The 18,116-nt window shown below is 46.2% G+C and overlaps 1 pseudogene; it reads left to right on the top strand.

Annotated features, from left to right (window-relative positions):
- The window catches only part of LOC124043247, a 115,791-nt pseudogene extending 97,883 nt beyond the window's left edge, over nucleotides 1-17,908 (top strand).
- The last annotated feature ends 208 nt before the right edge of the window (nucleotides 17,909-18,116 follow it).

The raw sequence follows: 18,116 nt of genomic DNA, 5'->3' as shown, positions 1-18,116 counted from the left end.
TGTGTGTGTGTGTGTGTGTGTGTGTGTGTGTGTGTGTGTGTGTGTGTGTGTGTGTGTGTGTGTGTGTGTGTGTGTGTGTGTGTGTGTGTGTGTGTGTGTGTGTGTGTGTGTGTGTGTGTGTGTGTGTGTGTGTGTGTGTGTGTGTGTGTGTGTGTGTGTGTGTGTGTGTGTGTGTGTGTGTGCGAGGGAGCCTTGCGTCCTTCAGCCCTGCTGAAGAGAGAGGCAGGTCTGTGTCTGACTGTCTCTCTGACTTAAGTTCACTGAGCTCCTATTCTCCCTGGGATACTCTCCTTTTACCATCTCACACACACACACACACTGTCCCCAACCACCTAACACTCTGTCTGTGTCCTCACCCCTCTGAGAGGAGCTGTCACCAACCACCTAACACTCTGTCCCTGTCCTCACCCCTCTGAGAGGAGCTGTCCCCAACCACCTAACACTGTCCCTGTCCTCACCCCTCTGAGAGGAGATGTCCCCAACCACCTAACACTGTCCCTGTCCTCACCCCTCTGAGAGGAGCTGTCCCCAACCACCTAACACTGTCCCTGTCCTCACCCCTCAGAGGAGCTGTCCCCAACCACCTAACACTGTCCCTGTCCTCACCCCTCTGAGAGGAGCTGTCCTCAACCACCTAACACTGTCCCTGTCCTCACCCCTCTGAGAGGAGCTGTCCCCAACCACCTAACACTGTCCCTGTCCTCAACCCTCTGAGAGGAGCTGTCCTCAACCACCTAAAACTCTGTCCCTGTCTTCACCCCTCTGAGAGGAGCTGTCCCCAACCACCTAACACTGTCCGTGTCCTCACCCCTCTGAGAGGAGCTGTCCCCAACCCCCTAACACTGTCCCTGTCCTCACCCCTCCGAGAGGAGCTGTCCCCAACCATCCAACCACCTAACACTCTGTCCCTGTCCTCACCCCTCTGAGAGGAGCTGTCCCCAACCACCTAACACTCTGTCCCTGTCCTCACCCCTCTGAGAGGAGCTGTCACCAACCACCTAACACTGTCCCTGTCCTCACCCCTCTGAGAGGAGCTGTCCCCAACCACCTAACACTCTGTCCCTGTCCTCACCCCTCTGAGAGGAGCTGTCCCCAACCACCTAATACTATGTCCCTGTCCTCAACCCTCTGAGAGGAGCTGTCCTCAACCACCTAAAACTCTGTCCCTGTCTTCACCCCTCTGAGAGGAGCTGTCCCCAACCACCTAACACTGTCCCTGTCCTCACCCCTCTGAGAGGAGCTGTCCCCAACCATCCAACCACCTAATACTCTGTCCCTGTCCTCACCCCTGTCAGAGGGCCACCAACATACCCTTCTAACCCCACCCCCTGTCAGAGGGCCACCAACACACCCTTCTAACCCCACCCCTGTCTGAGGGCCACCAACACACCCTTCTAACCCCACCCCTGTCTGAGGGCCACCAACACACCCTTCTAACCCCACCCCTGTCAGAGGGCCACCAACACACCCTTCTAACCCCACCCCTGTCAGAGGGCCACCAGCACACCCTTCTAACCCCACCCCTGTCAGAGGGCCACCAACATACCCTTCTAACCCCACCCCTGTCAGAGGGCCACCAGCACACCCTTCTAACCCCACCCCTGTCAGAGGGCCACCAACACACCCTTCTAACCCCACCCCTCTGTTTCTTCCAGAGAGGTGGAGTTTGTCCAGAAGGAGGAAGCAGAGAGGAAGAGGCTGGAGGATACAGAGAAGGTCCACCTGGAGGAGATTCAGGGACTGCAAGTCAGGGTAACTATACTTTCTCTGTATATTCCCTCTCCCATTTTCTCAATGCTGCTGATTACACCCATTCCTTTTTAGGTGAGAATTCAGCACATACTTGCCACAGTACATGTATACGCTTACAATGCTGACTGTGTGCAGTGCAAAGCTGTCTAAGTACAAGATAAATCCCTTATGTAATTACCCCAGTTCAACATTAGTCCACTGCCTTGATTAGACATTTCCCCTGCTGGTACATGATGTTGCCAGTGGAGGGAGCCACTGGACAGCCACACTGCATGGGTCACTAAGCCTGAAACTCATTTGAAACGGTTTCTACGCAGATTGCAGCCCTGGAGTCTGAGCTGATGCAACTGATGAAACAAAATGGCATCCAGATGAACAACAACAACAACAGCGCCCAACAGCAGAGTCCTGGGATGGCCGGCCCTGCAAGAGGTGAGTCTCAGGGAGATGGAGAGATCCAGAAATACAGTGGTCATAGTCTAGTCGAGCTCCCTCCCTAGGCAGTAATACCTACAATGTGGAAATAGAATACACATTACTGGTTATGGTCAGATGATTGACCCTGAAACTTCCATCCATTCAAAATGTACATTTTTTGTCATTTAGCAGACGTTCTTATCCAGAGCAACTTACAGGAGCAATTAGGGTTAAGTACCTGGCTCAAGGGCACATTGACAGACTTGTCATCTAGTCGGCTTGGGGATTCAATCCAGCAACCTTTCACTTACTGGCCCAATGCTCTTAACCGCTCATCCCCCACTTCTCACTTCTCTTCCCTATGGGCCCTGGTCAAAAGTAGTGCACTATATATGGATAGGGTACCATTTGGGATGAACCTTCTCTGTAGATGATGCATTGTTTAAGCTTGTACTGTGAGAAAGATTCAGTACACTGCCAGTTTGTAGTCCTAAAACACGGAAACAAGTTACCTCTGGGTTGTTCAGCCATCCCTATAGGGAAATGAATGAGGAAATCATGTGGTTCTGGGATAAACGCTGAAAATAAGGTCAGAGGTTAACACATGCTTAGGAGATTTTCATTATTTTGTTCTGTGAGATAATATCAGTCAGTTAACATGACCTTTAAAGAGTCATTAAATTACCTTTTTATTATTACTCAAATTCTTCAAAATTCACAAAGTGATATTAGCTGATGAAGGTTATCTCATAGAACAAAACATATAAGATCTTCTAAGCCTGTGTTCCCCACAGACCTTATTTTGCTGTTTATCCAAAACGCCATTAATTTTCCTCATAGGCTTTGTCCAATGAACCATGGCGGAGTTAGTGATGACAAAAAGACGCCATTACTATTTCTCTCTATTGCCAATGAAACAAGGACAGCTTGTCCCGTCATCACCGTATCCCTGTCTTAGCTATACGTCTCTATCAGGGTATTTCAATACAGGGCAATGGAGGCTGTAGAGAGAAATGACACATCCTTAGGAGGGGTTGATGTGTCAGTGTCACTCAAACCCTGAGATACACCCTACATCTGTCCTATCAGCTCCTTTCCTATTTCCTTTGCCCTCAAACTCTGCTGTTATTACCTTATTAGGGACATGGAGGGGCAAACAAGGACTGTGTCTCACTCCAAATGGCATCCGATTGGCTCTGGTCAAAAGTAGTGCACTATGTAGGGATTCGGGAATAGGGTGTCATTTGGGAATCGGCTTGTATTAATGCATACTGTCATCACTAGCTCTAAGACTAACCGTACCCAAAGGCTTGAGATGTGTCCTTGTATTAATGCATACTATCATCACTAGCTCTAAGACTAACTGTACCCAAAGGCTTGAGATGTGTCCTTGTATTAATGCATACTGTCATCACTAGCTCTAAGACTAACTGTACCCAAAGGCTTGAGATGTGTCCTTGTATTAATGCATACTATCATCACTAGCTCTAAGACTAACTGTACCCAAAGGCTTGAGATGTGTCCTTGTATTAATGCATACTGTCATCACTAGCTCTAAGACTAACTGTACCCAAAGGCTTGAGATGTGTCCTTGTATTAATGCATACTGTCATCACTAGCTCTAAGACTAACTGTACCGAAAGCCTTGAGATGTGTCCTTGTATTAATGCATACTGTCATCACTAGCTCTAAGACTAACTGTACCGAAAGCCTTGAGATGTGTCCTTGTATTAATGCATACTGTCATCACTAGCTCTAAGACTAACTGTACCGAAAGGCTTGAGATGTCTCTTTGTATTAATGCTTGTTTTTCTTGATGCTTCTCTTTTGCAAATCCCTCTTATTCTTTTTTTCACCCACCGTGCATTACCTCTGAATGCACTTTGAACTTTGACCTTGTACTCCAGTGCCACTTCAGTAAACAAACAAACAGTAAGCCATTGCAAACTAAATTTGTCCTTCAGATGTAAACACATGGTTTGGGTCCCAAATAACACCCTACTTCCTATTTAGTGCACTATATAGGACATAGGATTGCATTTGGGATCCATACTATCACTGGCCTTTTTTTCTGGGCTCCTCTGGCTTCTTCCAGTCCATTATAATGGATGCAGTGACCCTTGATCTGCCATCTCCGGGATCCATAAAAGACCTGATGAGGGGACAGTGGGCAGTCTCCGAATACTGATCCAGATCTGGAGAGACTGAATGAGGCAGTTGATTAAGCAATATCAGGGAGCGAGAGAGAGGGAGGGAGGTAGAGCGAGGCGGAGGCAGGGAGAGAGAGGCGGGGGGAGGGAAAGAGAGAGGGAGAGAGAGGGAGGGAGGAGAGCGAGAGGGAGGGAGGGAGGTAGAGCGAGGCGGAGGCAGGGAGAGAGAGGCGGGGGAGGGAAAGAGAGAGGGAGAGAGAGGGAGGGTGGAGAGCGAGAGGGAGGGGTGGGAGGGAAGGAAAGGGAGGAGGGAGAGAAAGAGGGGTGGAGGGAGGGACCCTTCTATGACTAGGCCTGTTCTGTGAATAGTGGTGTGTGATTTGATTTGGATGTTTGTGTGTGTACTTACATACCGTTCATACAGTCCTGTAAATCTGTCTATAGTGAAGTAAGTAGCCTTGGCTTGTGGGACGCAGAACGGCTCATAGGAGCAGCAGCCTATCTCCTGTTTCTGTAGCGTGAGGCAGCTTGATGTACAAGGACATCCCCTAGACAGGGCGCTAGTCTAAGGAGATTGATTGGGGGTAAAGGCCTGCGATAGATCTACACATGTATGGTACCTAATGACCAACAGCCTCTCTTTTATCACAGATTTCATCTATACAGTATGTTCATGTAATTCTATCGCAAGAGGACCTTTGTTAGCCTGTTCCCAGATCTGTTTGTACTATAATGTCAACTCCTTGTCATGCCAAAAATGTTTTTATTTATTTATTTTTTTACCTTTATTTAACCAGGCAAGTCAGTTAAGAACAAATTCTTATTTTCAATGACGGCCTGGGAACAGTGGGTTAACTGCCTGTTCAGGGGCAGAACGACAGATTTGTACCTTGTCAGCTCGGCGGTTTGAACTCACAACCTTCCGGTTTCTAGTCCAACGCTCTAACCACTAGGCTACCCTGCCAAAAATGATAGCACAAACAGATCTGAGATCAGTGTTGTGTTGTGTGTTTTTCCAGAGCTGAGTGAGGTGGTTCCCCACGCTGGAAGTAGACAGAGACTCTCCAGAGGACTACTACAGGACAGCATCAGCTCTACAGGAGAAGAGGTTAGAATGGACACTCACACACGCACACACAGCACCAGTTCTGTTGACTCACACCATTTTAATACATACAACAGACTTTAGTCTCATTGATGATATCATCCGTCTGCTATAATCACTACCGGATGTTGAATCAACATTACTCATTGAAAATGAATTGAACTGTTTTCATACTTCTATGATTTATTGAAGTTAATCAGTGTGAGTGTGTGTGGTTAGTCCTGTCTGTCCTCTGCCCTTATATAATTAAGCAATAAGGCACGAGGAGGTGTGGTATATGGCCAATATACTACGGCTAAGGGCTGTTCTTGCGGAGTGCCTGGATACAGCCGTTAGCCGTGGCATATATATATATATATATATATATATATATATATATATATATATATATCACAAACCCCTGAGGAGCTTCATTGCTATTATCAACTGGTTACCAACGTAATTAGAGCAGTAAAAATAAATGTTTTGTCGGTCTGATATACCACGGCTGTCAGCCAATCAGCATTCAGGGTTCGGATCACCCAGTTTATAAAAGCCTTTATGTAATATATTAATTTCTGGCTACGAGCCTGTGCCCTGCGACACACCTATTTAATCCTGAGTGGTGTCAAAGCCTCTTCTCCTTCCTTACTGAGTGAATGGCTGGTCATGTCTCTTTTGGAAAATACTCTTTCCCAGGTACTCAGCAATAATATTGAGCAGGGCTTCGCCCCAAATGCCACCCTGTTGCCCAGGGCCCTTTTGACCGGGGCCCATAGGACTCTGCACTATACAGGAAATAGGGTGCCATTTGGGACGCAGACTCCGACTACAGTTTATAGGCTTAGAAAAGCAGGAAGACAGACAGTCACCAGCGACTACACTGAGGACAGACAGTCACCAGGCACTATACTGAAGACAGACTGTCAACAGCCACTATACTGAGGACAGACATTCACCAGGCACTATACTGAAGACAGACATTCACCAGGCACTATACTGAAGACAGACATTCACCAGGCACTATACTGAAGACAGACATTCACCAGGCACTATACTGAAGACAGACTGTCAACAGCCACTATACTGAGGACAGACTGTCAACAGCCACTATACTGAGGACAGACATTCACCAGGCACTATACTGAAGACAGACAGTCACCAGCGACTACACTGAGGACAGACAGTCACCAGGCACTATACTGAAGACAGACTGTCAACAGCCACTATCCAGAGGACAGACATTCACCAGCGACTACACTGAGGACAGACATTCACCAGCGACTACACCGAGGACAGACATTCACCAGGCACTATACTGAAGACAGACATTCACCAGGCACTATACTGAAGACAGACATTCACCAGGCACTATACTGAGGACAGACATTCACCAGACACTATACTGAGGACAGACATTCACCAGGCACTATCCAGAGGACAGACATTCACCAGGCACTATCCAGATGACAGACATTCACCAGACACTATACTGAAGACAGACATTCACCAGGCACTATACTGAAGACAGACATTCACCAGACACTATACTGAGGACAGACAGTCACCAGACACTATACAGAGGACAGACATTCACCAGGCACTATACTGAAGACAGACATTCACCAGGCACTATACTGAAGACAGACATTCACCAGGCACTATACTGAGGACAGACATTCACCAGGCACTATACTGAAGACAGACATTCACCAGGCACTATACTGAAGACAGACATTCACCAGGCACTATACAGAGGACAGACATTCACCAGGCACTATACTGAAGACAGACATTCACCAGGCACTATACTGAAGACAGACATTCACCAGGCACTATACTGAGGACAGACATTCACCAGGCACTATACTGAGGACAGACATTCACCAGGCACTATACTGAAGACAGACATTCACCAGGCACTATACTGAGGACAGACATTCACCAGGCACTATACTGAGGACAGACATTCACCAGGCACTATACTGAGGACAGACATTCACCAGGCACTATACTGAAGACAGACATTCACCAGGCACTATACTGAAGACAGACATTCACCAGACACTATACTGAGGACAGACAGTCACCAGACACTATACAGAGGACAGACATTCACCAGGCACTATACTGAAGACAGACATTCACCAGGCACTATACTGAGGACAGACATTCACCAGACACTATACTGAGGACAGACAGTCACCAGGCACTATACTGAAGACAGACATTCACCAGGCACTATACTGAAGACAGACATTCACCAGGCACTATACTGAGGACAGACATTCACCAGACACTATACTGAGGACAGACATTCACCAGGCACTATACTGAAGACAGACATTCACCAGGCACTATACTGAGGACAGACATTCACCAGACACTATACTGAGGACAGACATTCACCAGGCACTATACTGAAGACAGACATTCACCAGACACTATACTGAGGACAGACATTCACCAGGCACTATACTGAAGACAGACATTCACCAGGCACTATACTGAAGACAGACAGTCACCAGCGACTACACTGAGGACAGACAGTCACCAGGCAATATACTGAAGACAGACTGTCAACAGCCACTATCCAGAGGACAGACTGTCAACAGCCACTATCCAGAGGACAGACATTCACCAGACACTATACTGAGTTTTTGTTTGTCCATCCGCCTCTTGAGGATTGACCACAAGTTCTCAATGGGATTAAGGTCTGGGGAGTTTCCTGGCCATGGACCCAAAATATGGATGTTTTTTTCCCTGAGACACTTAGTTATCACTTTTGCTTTATGGCAAGGTGCTCCATCATGCTGGAAAAGGCATTGTTCATCACCAAACTGTTCCTGGATGGTTGGGAGAAGTTGCTCTCGGAGGATGTGTTGGTACCATTCTTTATTCATGGCTGTGTTCTTAGGCACAATTGTGAGTGAGTCCACTCCCTTGGCTGAGAAGCAACCCCACACATGAATGGTCTCAGGATGCTTTACTGTTGGCATGACACAGGACTGATGGTAGCGCTTACCTTTTCTTCTCCGGACAAGCTTTTTTCCGGATGCCCCAAACAATCGGAAAGGGGATTCATCAGAGAAAATGACTTTACCCCAGTCCTCAGCAGTCCCTGTACCTTTTGCACAATATCAGTCTGTCCCTGATGTTTTTCCTGGAGAGAAGTGGCTTCTTTGCTGCCCTTCTTGACACCAGGCCATCCTCCAAAAGTCTTCGCCTCACACCTGCCTGCTGCCATTCCTGAGCAAGCTCTGTACTGGTGGTGCCCCAATCCCGCAGCTGAATCAATTTTAGGAGACGGTCCTGGCGCTTGCTGGACTTTCTTGGGCGCCCTGAAGCCTTCTTCACAACAATTGAACCGCTCTCCTTGAAGTTCTTGATGATCCGATAAATGGTTGATTTAGGTGCAATCTTACTGGCAGCAATAGTCTTGCCTGTGAAGCACTTTTCGTGCAAAGCAATGATGACGGTACGTGTTTCCTTGCAGGTAACAAGAGGAAGAACAATGATTCCAAGCACCACCCTCCTTTTGAAGCTTCTAGTCTGTTATTCGAACTCAATCAGCATGACAGAATCATCTCCAGTCTTGTCCTCGTCAACACTCACACCTGTGTAAACCAAAAAATTATTGACATGATGTCAGCTGGTCCATTTGTGGCAGGGCTGAAATGCAGTGGAGATGTTTTAATGTGATTTGCATGGCAAAGAGGGACTTTGCAATTCATCTGATCACTCTTCATAACATTCTGGAGTATATGCAAATTGCCATCATACAAACTGAGGCAGCAGACGTGAAAGTTAATATTTGTGTCATTCTCAAAACTTTTGGCCACGATTGTACAGAGGACAGACAGTCACCAGACAATATACAGAGAACAGACAGTCACCAGCCACTATCCAGAGGACAGACAGTCACCAGACACTATCCAGAGGACAGATATTCACCAGACACTATCCAGAGGACAGACAGTCACCAGACACTATACAGAGGACAGACATTCACCAGACACTATACTGAGGACAGACAGTCACCAGACACTATCCAGAGGACAGACATTCACCAGACACTATCCAGAGGACAGACATTCACCAGACACTATACAGAGGACAGACATTCACCAGACACTATACTGAGGACAGACAGTCACCAGCCACTATCCAGAGGACAGACATTCACCAGACACTATACTGAGGACAGACAGTCACCAGCCACCAGACAGACAGTCTTCAGTATATCCTCAGATTTTTGATAGCATTGTTAAAGTAAATCTCTCTTTCACTCTGTTCATCTTTCTGTCTTTCTTTCTATCTCTCCTTCTATCTTTCCCCTTCTTTATTGATCCCTCCCTCCTTCTCCTTTCCCCTCTCTCTGCGTCTCCTCTCTCTCTCTCTGCCTCCTTCCCTCCCTCCCTCCCTCCCTCCTTACTTTGTCCCTCCTTCTCCTTTCCCCTCTCTCTGTGTCTCCTCTCTCTCTCTCTGCCTCCCCTTCTTCTCGCTCTGTCTCTCTGTCTCTCTCTCTCTCCAGGCATTAGAGGGCCCTGGCAATACTTGTTCATCCATGCGGAGTGCAGCCTCCAGTACTGTGGATGAATGCAGAGCCTCCAGGGCCCCTGGCAGTGCTGAGGGCTCCCCCAGACACACCCTCCTCCAGCAGGCAGCAGACAACACCGGTCAGTGTAGAACCACATCATAAACCATTATACTTAGTGTTACCCACAACAATAAAGGATAGGTCACTCATATTTTAGTATTTTGTTCATTAGACCCGTGTTAATATAATCCCCCCAAAATGGTACATGCCTTAGGTCCAGTTTTCAAGAAAGAGCGCTTTCAGTACAGAGCAAAAACTGTAATGATGATGTGGGCAGTATCTTACGAATATGAATGCAGAACATACATTGTCTTCAAAGATGACTTCAGAGAAAGTCACGTCCTTGTTCACAATGTAGTGATGTTAATACTTGTTGCTGGAGGTTTGCATCTATTTCTTGAACCTTTCTGATGATGTGTGCAGGGTCTCAGTCTCCTGTGGTGTCCAGCCCCTCTCTCAGCCTGGACGAGAAGATCACCAGGAGCGGTCTGGACCCACTGACACGAAGCAAAGGGAAGGACCCCAGAAGCTCACCAGGAAACAGGTACTAACCACCTCTCTGCCACTGTGTTCCTCTGGCTACGGGGTGAAATTTCCCCTATGTACAGATCTGTGTGTGTCTGTGTCTGCACTCTTTGAAGGTTATATCTAGAACATAAAAGGGTTCTTTGGCTGTCCCCATAGGAGAACACTTTGAAGAACCCTTTTTGGTTTGCGGTAGAACACTTTTGAGTTCCATGTAGAACCCTTTCCACAGAGGGTTCTACATGAAAGCCAAAAGAGTTCTACCTGGAACCACAAAGGGTTCTGTTACGGGGTGTTCATCTAAATTATACTGGTGTGATGGGGGGTCAGGGGGTCAGGGGTTTTACTGGTGTGATTCTCTCTGGGGGTCAGGGGTTTTACTGGTGTGATTCTCTCTGGGGGTACAGGGTTTTACTGGTGTGATTCTCTCTGGAGGTTCAGGGGTTTTACTGGTGTGATTCTCTCTGGGGGTCAGGGGTTTTACTGGTGTGATTCTCTCTGGGGGTACAGGGTTTTACTGGTGTGATTCTCTCTGGAGGTACAGGGTTTTACTGGTGTGATTCTCTCTGGAGGTTCAGGGGTTTTACTGGTGTGATTCTCTCTGGGGGTACAAGGTTTTACTGGTGTGATTCTCTCTGGGAGTACAAGGTTTTACTGGTGTGATTCTCTCTGGGGGTACAGGGTTTTACTGGTGTGATTCTCTCTGGGGGTACAGGGTTTTACTGGTGTGATTCTCTCTGGGGGTTCAGGGGTTTACTGGTGTTATTCTCTCTGGAGGTACAGGGTTTTACTGGTGTGATTCTCTCTGGAGGTACAGGGTTTTACTGGTGTGATTCTCTCTGGAGGTACAGGGTTTTACTGGTGTGATTCTCTCTGGGGGTTCAGAGGTTTTACTGGTGTGATTCTCTCTGGGGGTACAGGGTTTTACTGGTGTGATTCTCTTTGGGGATTCGGGGGTTTTACTGGTGTGATTCTCTCTGGAGGTACAGGGTTCTACTGGTGTGATTCTCTCTGGTGGTTCAGGGTTTTACTGGTGTGATTCTCTTTGGGGGTACAGGGTTTTACTGGTGTGATTCTCTCTGGAGGTACAGGGTTTTACTGGTGTGATTCTCTCTGGGGGTACAGGGTTTTACTGGTGTGATTCTCTCTGGAGGTACAGGGTTTTACTGGTGTGATTCTCTCTGGGGGTACAGGGTTTTACTGGTGTGATTCTCTCTGGAGGTACAGGGTTTTACTGGTGTGATTCTCTCTGGAGGTACAGGGTTTTACTGGTGTGATTCTCTCTGGGGGTACAGGGTTTTACTGGTGTGATTCTCTCTGGAGGTACAGGGTTTCACTGGTGTGATTCTCTCTGGAGGTACAGGGTTTCACTGGTGTGATTCTCTCTGGGGGTACAGGGTTTTACTGGTGTGCTTCTCTCTGGAGGTACAGGGTTTTACTGGTGTGATTCTCTCTGGGGGTACAGGGTTTTACTGGTGTGATTCTCTCTGGAGGTACAGGGTTTTACTGGTGTGATTCTCTCTGGAGGTACAGGGTTTTACTGGTGTGATTCTCTCTGGAGGTACAGGGTTTTACTGGTGTGATTCTCTCTGGAGGTTTAGGGGTTTTACTGGTGTGATTCTCTCTGAGGGTACAGGGTTTTACTGGTGTGATTCTCTCTGGAGGTTTAGGGGTTTTACTGGTGTGATTCTCTCTGGAGGTTTAGGGGTTTTACTGGTGTGATTCTCTCTGAGGGTACAAGGTTTTACTGGTGTGATTCTCTCTGAGGGTACAGGGTTTTACTGGTGTGATTCTCTCTGGAGGTTTAGGGGTTTTACTGGTGTGATTCTCTCTGGAGGTTTAGGGGTTTTACTGGTGTGATTCTCTCTGAGGGTACAAGGTTTTACTGGTGTGATTCTCTCTGAGGGTACAAGGTTTTACTGGTGTGATTCTCTCTGAGGGTACAAGGTTTTACTGGTGTGATTCTCTCTGAGGGTACAGGGGTTTACTAACTCTGGCACTCTGTTTGTAGTTGTTTGTCTCAGTCTGTTGTTCCCAACCTATTTTCACACTGTTTTGTATCTCAAATGTTTGATCTGTGTTTTCTCTACTAACCCATGTCTCTTTTCCCTAGTTCTACAGAGCCCTCTGCTGAGAATAGCCCAGAGAGGCTCAAGACCAAGGTATGTGTGTGAAGAGAAACCCAAACTGTGTGTGTGTAGTGGTACTAGACTAGCCAGGTCCCATGATGTACGTACAGTATCTCTTCTGTCGTTGTATAGATGATAGGCTGATAGGCTGATGTTTGGCTTCAGCACAGACAGTATGGTTACCAGGCTAGTACTGGACCATGTGAGTTTAAACTATTGACATTGATTAAATACTGTAGACTCTGGTTGTGTCCAACATTGCACCCTCTCCCCTACATAGTGCCCTGGTCAAACGTAGTGTGATCGGTGATCAGAAACAGGGCATCTACATGATAATATGTATTGACAGTGCTCACTGATGTGTTCTAATGCATATAATACCTAAAGGCTATTTACTGTGTTGCATATTGTTTGTTCGTGTTGCATTGATTTAACCTGTGTCTGGTTTTGATGCGTTTAACCAAAATCTCTTACTTGGCCCCACTTCTTCTCCTATTCACATGACTTGGTATTGTATTTATTCTTGTTTGCTCCAATCATACCCAATCAAACAGAATACGAACAAGTACTGTACATAGCAGGGCATGACACGGTCTCATTAGCGTATTCATATTGTACTTCATCAAAGTTAATTTCAGTAATTTACACAAATATAGAGGCATGTTGGATTAGACTGAAGTTAATTAAATCAAACGGAAATCTGAACAGTAATGAATCATTCATCATTTCTTCAAAGAATGTGAATCAGCATTTATTTTGTTATTTTCATTTCAGAGGTTGGGTTTTTGCGTAACAGCATTTCTCTTTCAATTGCTGGCTGTTTGATTTGTCCATAGTAATGGGGAAATCACTTCAATATAATACCACATTTTTTGCATAGTATCTAGTCTTTCATCCTTGATACAAACCTTAAGGCAGAGATCGGCAACAGTCGGCCCGTGGGCCAAAACCGGACCGCAAGTGATTTTGTTTTGCCCCCCAAAGTTTATAGTAAAATAAATACTTTAAAATCAGCTGGAATTCAGATAAAAATGTGTTTAATTTAGGAAATCTGTTCCCAAGTATTCACACAAATAAAAGAAGAGACACAATTGTGTCTCAATGTAATCAAGGTATGAAATGATTGTTATTTATGAAATACAATCTCTTTCTGGGCTTAGTTGTGGTCAATTTGTAGTGTACAAATTGTTATAATTATTTCCTGGCCATCCCCACCAACAAAAGTCATCCAGGGGCTGAATCTAGCTGTCTACCGCTCCCTAAGGTGAGGTTCAAGTGATGTATCTCTCTCTCTTCTCAAAACCTCAAGGCTGCACAACAGGGAATCACTAATGGATGGTGTGCATCTGGCTCAAGCTTTTCACCCAAAAAAAGCAGCTAGTTACCGAAGCTCAGTGGATCCAATCTGGCCACAGACAAAAGAATCAGACAGACTTACAGTACCTCAAATCACAAGGAGGGTTATGTTTGTGCAGACATCTAATGAAGGCTAACGCTGACACCATGTTGACTAAGGAAAGCCCACCTTGGGCGGTAGGTAGGTAGGTCTGGCCAGCTGTAAGCTTCAGAGATTAAGATGCCCCCAGTCTGTCTGCCAGACAGAGTTTATTATTGTTATCACTGGGGACAGGAGAACTACTAAGGTCTCGCAGGTAAACACACACATAAACACACATGCATGCGCACATGCCTGTTCGTGACACACACACACACACATGCACATACACATTCACAGACCGACATATGCGCATACACACACACTCACCCACACTCTCTCTCACACACACTGCTGAGGGAAGATGACTCAGTTCAGCTACAGATTCCCAAACAACAACTCAAACCACAGTAAAATTGCTTAATTATACAGTATAATATCAAAGTTATATTTCATTACGTCACATCATTGAATAATACAATATGTCTCTGAATTAGCGATAAGTCCACAGAATATGTATGTAACAGTCCGTCCTGTCTAGTCCATCTATTCATTTTGTAATCAGCAGCAAATTACATCAACAATGGAATTTAGTTGCTTTGTATTAAAAACATCACAAAACAAAAATGAATTTCTGTGTGTTGAGAGGGGAATACAATATGTGAGATGGGCTCCCGAGTGGTGCAGCGGTCTAAGGCACTGCATCTCAATGCTAGAGGCGTCACTACAGACTTTGGTTCGATTCCAGGCTGTATCACAACCGGATGTGAATGGGAGTCCCATAGGGCGGCGCCCAGGTTTGGCCGGGGTAGGCCATCATTGTAAATAAGAATTTGTTGTTAACTGACTCGCCTCGTTAAATAAAGGTAAAGACAAAAAGTCTGGGTATGAAATGGCACACAAACTTTTGACCAGGGCCCATAGGGCACTAAATAGGGCATAGGATGCCATTTTGGATGTAAACAATGTTTTGACTAAGGACTAATAGACTTCTGCATGGTGTTGTTCTCCATAGGTTCCTGTGGTGAAGGACGATCTGAGTGTCAGCAGTAGCAGCTCAGTGGAGGTCAGTGGTCTGCTGACTGAAGCCAAGATGTCCAGTCGCTCACACACCCTGGTGCTCTCCTCAGACGAGGTGAGAAACAAAGATTTGATCTCACATAAAGTATCAACCCAGTATCAACAAGCAGTAGTTATTGAACTAGATGTTAAGTGCCTATATTTCACCACATAGTGCTCCTGCCATGCCAAGTGTCCGGACTGTGTAACAATGGTGTTCGAATGACCTGTTTCCTGTTTAATTCCTTACAACTTATATTAAATTGAACTAACTTTGATGTAAACAAGGGTAGGTTCACTATTCAGCCATTTTGTATCTTGTATGTACCCTGTAGCAGGGTCTCCCAAACTCTGTCCTGGGCCCCCTGGGTACATGTTTTGTTTCTTTCCTAGCTCTACACAGCTGATTCAAATAATCAAAGCTTGATGATGAGTTGGTCATTTGAATCAGCTGTGTAGTGCTCGGACAAAAACCAAAACATGCACCCAGGGGACCCAGGACAGAGTTTGGCAGACCCTGCCCTGTAGGCCTGTAAAGGGCACCATTGCGTGCTACTGTGTTTTTGTATTGACTGGCCTCTCCTGTCCCGTTGTCCCCCGTGCTGCCATGTTCAGAGTCTGGATATGATAGATGAGGAGGTAGGATCTGGCTCTGAACGGCTAAAAGGAAATGTGTTTACATCACACGCCTCCATCCATCAATAATTCTCATATTGTTTTAACATACCGGTAGATACTCCAAAACCTTGGGACTACATGTTTCTTATGTGATGTTCAGTCTTCAGCATGCTGTCAACACCTTTCTAAACATTTAGAAATTATTCATTTTAAATCACCCATCACTATGTGTTCGCTCTCGTCACTTCATGTGGAGAGAGAAATAATGGTTTAAGAAAGCTTGGATCTCTGTATACCTCCAACTGTGTGTGTGTGTGTGTGTGTGTGTGTGTGTGTGTGTGTGTGTGTGTGTGTGTGTGTGTGTGTGTGTGTGTGTGTGTGTGTGTGTGTGTGTGTGTGTGTGTGTGCGTGTGCGTGTGCGTGTGCGTGTGCGTGTGCGTGTGCGTGTGCGTGTGCGTGTGCGTGTGTGTATCTAGATCCTAGATGGGGGCCAGTGCCCCAAGCAGCACCAGTGGCAGAACCTCATTGTGTCAGAGTGGACCTCCCAGCAGGTGTCACGCTGGCTCATGGGACTAAACCTGGAGCAGTACATCCCAGATTTCATGGCCAAGAACGTAGACGGAGACCAGCTACTGCAGCTGGACAGTACTGAGCTCAAGGTAAAGAGCTGAAACCTGTGTTAATGTGCATATCCAGCTGTGTTAGTTACTTTGGGATTCAATCTGAGGTGTGCTATAGAGCACCACACTATACAGTTGACCCTGAAGCTTTGGGCCAAGATATTAACTGTAAAAAAACAGGCTAAAATTGTTACAGCTTGTGATGTATATTATTAGACCCTAGCTGCTGCGTTCAATTCCCTGCATGTGCATCTCTTCACTCACATCCCCCCCCCCCCCCCGATCTCTGACCCTTGCCCTGTGTGTGTGTGTTGGTGTACAGACCCTTGGCGTTGCCTCCTCCCAGGACCGGGCTCTGATCAAGAAGAAGGCAAAGGACCTCAAGGTCCTGATGGAGAAGGCTCGGAGGAACCGGGAGAAACTGGACAAACAGCGAGAGAAGCTCCGTAAGAAAGAGCTGGAGCAGCAACAGAAACAGGCCCACAAACCCAGCAGCAAGGGCCACTCCGAGACAACAGAAGGCGCAGCAAAGTAACCCACGGCTTTAAGACCTACCTCTCCTTGTCTGTCTACCAACAACCACTACAAAGTAGCATCTCCAGGGATAGAAACAGTCACCAGAACCACTGAGCTAAAATACCAGATGTGTTATGTGATATGTCAATTGATATAACCAGAGATACTTTTAAGGAGAAGATGGGGCAACTCCAGTGGAATCGTATTAATGCTCATTGTGTACGTTGCCCATGTGTCGTCAATGGGCCCGCGGTGCATTCTCGGGGCGATTCTGGGACAAGGAGAGCTCAATTGGGTGCTGGGTCAAAAACCCAACATTATAAATATTTTCCCACGATTAACTTGTTCTGTGTAATATCGTATAGCTTTGGAATCGTGACATTACCTACTTTTGAGGAAGATATGCAGGTTTCTCGATTCATACCCTGACTTTGAGAATTGCGTGACGATTTGCTTAGCAACAGCGTGATGCAGCATGACAACGTGAATGCGATTGATTAACAGTCTGCTGTTATACGTTCCTCCATTCATAGCCCAATGCGATTCCCATCTCCTCCTTTCTGGAATATCTCTAGTATAACACCTAACAGGGCTTGAGTTCAGGCTGTGGAGTTCAGTGCACTACTATTGGAGGCTGTAGCGCTGGATGCTGTCACGCTACTGTACCACCGAACAAATACCAAAATGACCAGACAGTTGGATAGTAAAGATGCTGCCCACCCACCTGCCTACCTTTCATCTCATTGTACATCCTCGTAGTGCAGCATTTCCCAAACTCAGTCCTACGGATCCCACGGTGTGCACGTTTTGTTTTTTTGCCCTAACACTACACAGCTGATTCCAATGATCAAAGCTTGATGATTAGTTGAAACCAAAACGTGCACCCCTTGGGGTCCTGAGGACCATGTTTTGGAAACCCTGCCATAGTGTTTCCAAACCTCCACCTCCATTACATATTATTTATTTTGCTGTAATTCAGGTTTATTTATTCATTCGGAAAACAGAAACCCCAAATATATCAGCTTCACACCCGTCTGTGTTCCTCCTCTTTTATGATGTGTTATATAAAACACCTTTAGACATCATGACAATGTACATATATGATCATATAGAGAAGTCTAATGTGCCATTTTTTATCAAATGAACATGTGTATTCTGTGCAGATAGATCGATGGATTTATGGAATCTGAATCTTCCCATCATAGTTCTGA

This window comes from Oncorhynchus gorbuscha, linkage group LG09 (genome assembly GCF_021184085.1).
Source record: "Oncorhynchus gorbuscha isolate QuinsamMale2020 ecotype Even-year linkage group LG09, OgorEven_v1.0, whole genome shotgun sequence".
NCBI lineage: Eukaryota > Metazoa > Chordata > Actinopteri > Salmoniformes > Salmonidae > Oncorhynchus > Oncorhynchus gorbuscha.
The sequence above is the reverse complement of the archived record's forward strand: the minus strand, read 5'-3'. Positions and strand labels throughout refer to the sequence as shown.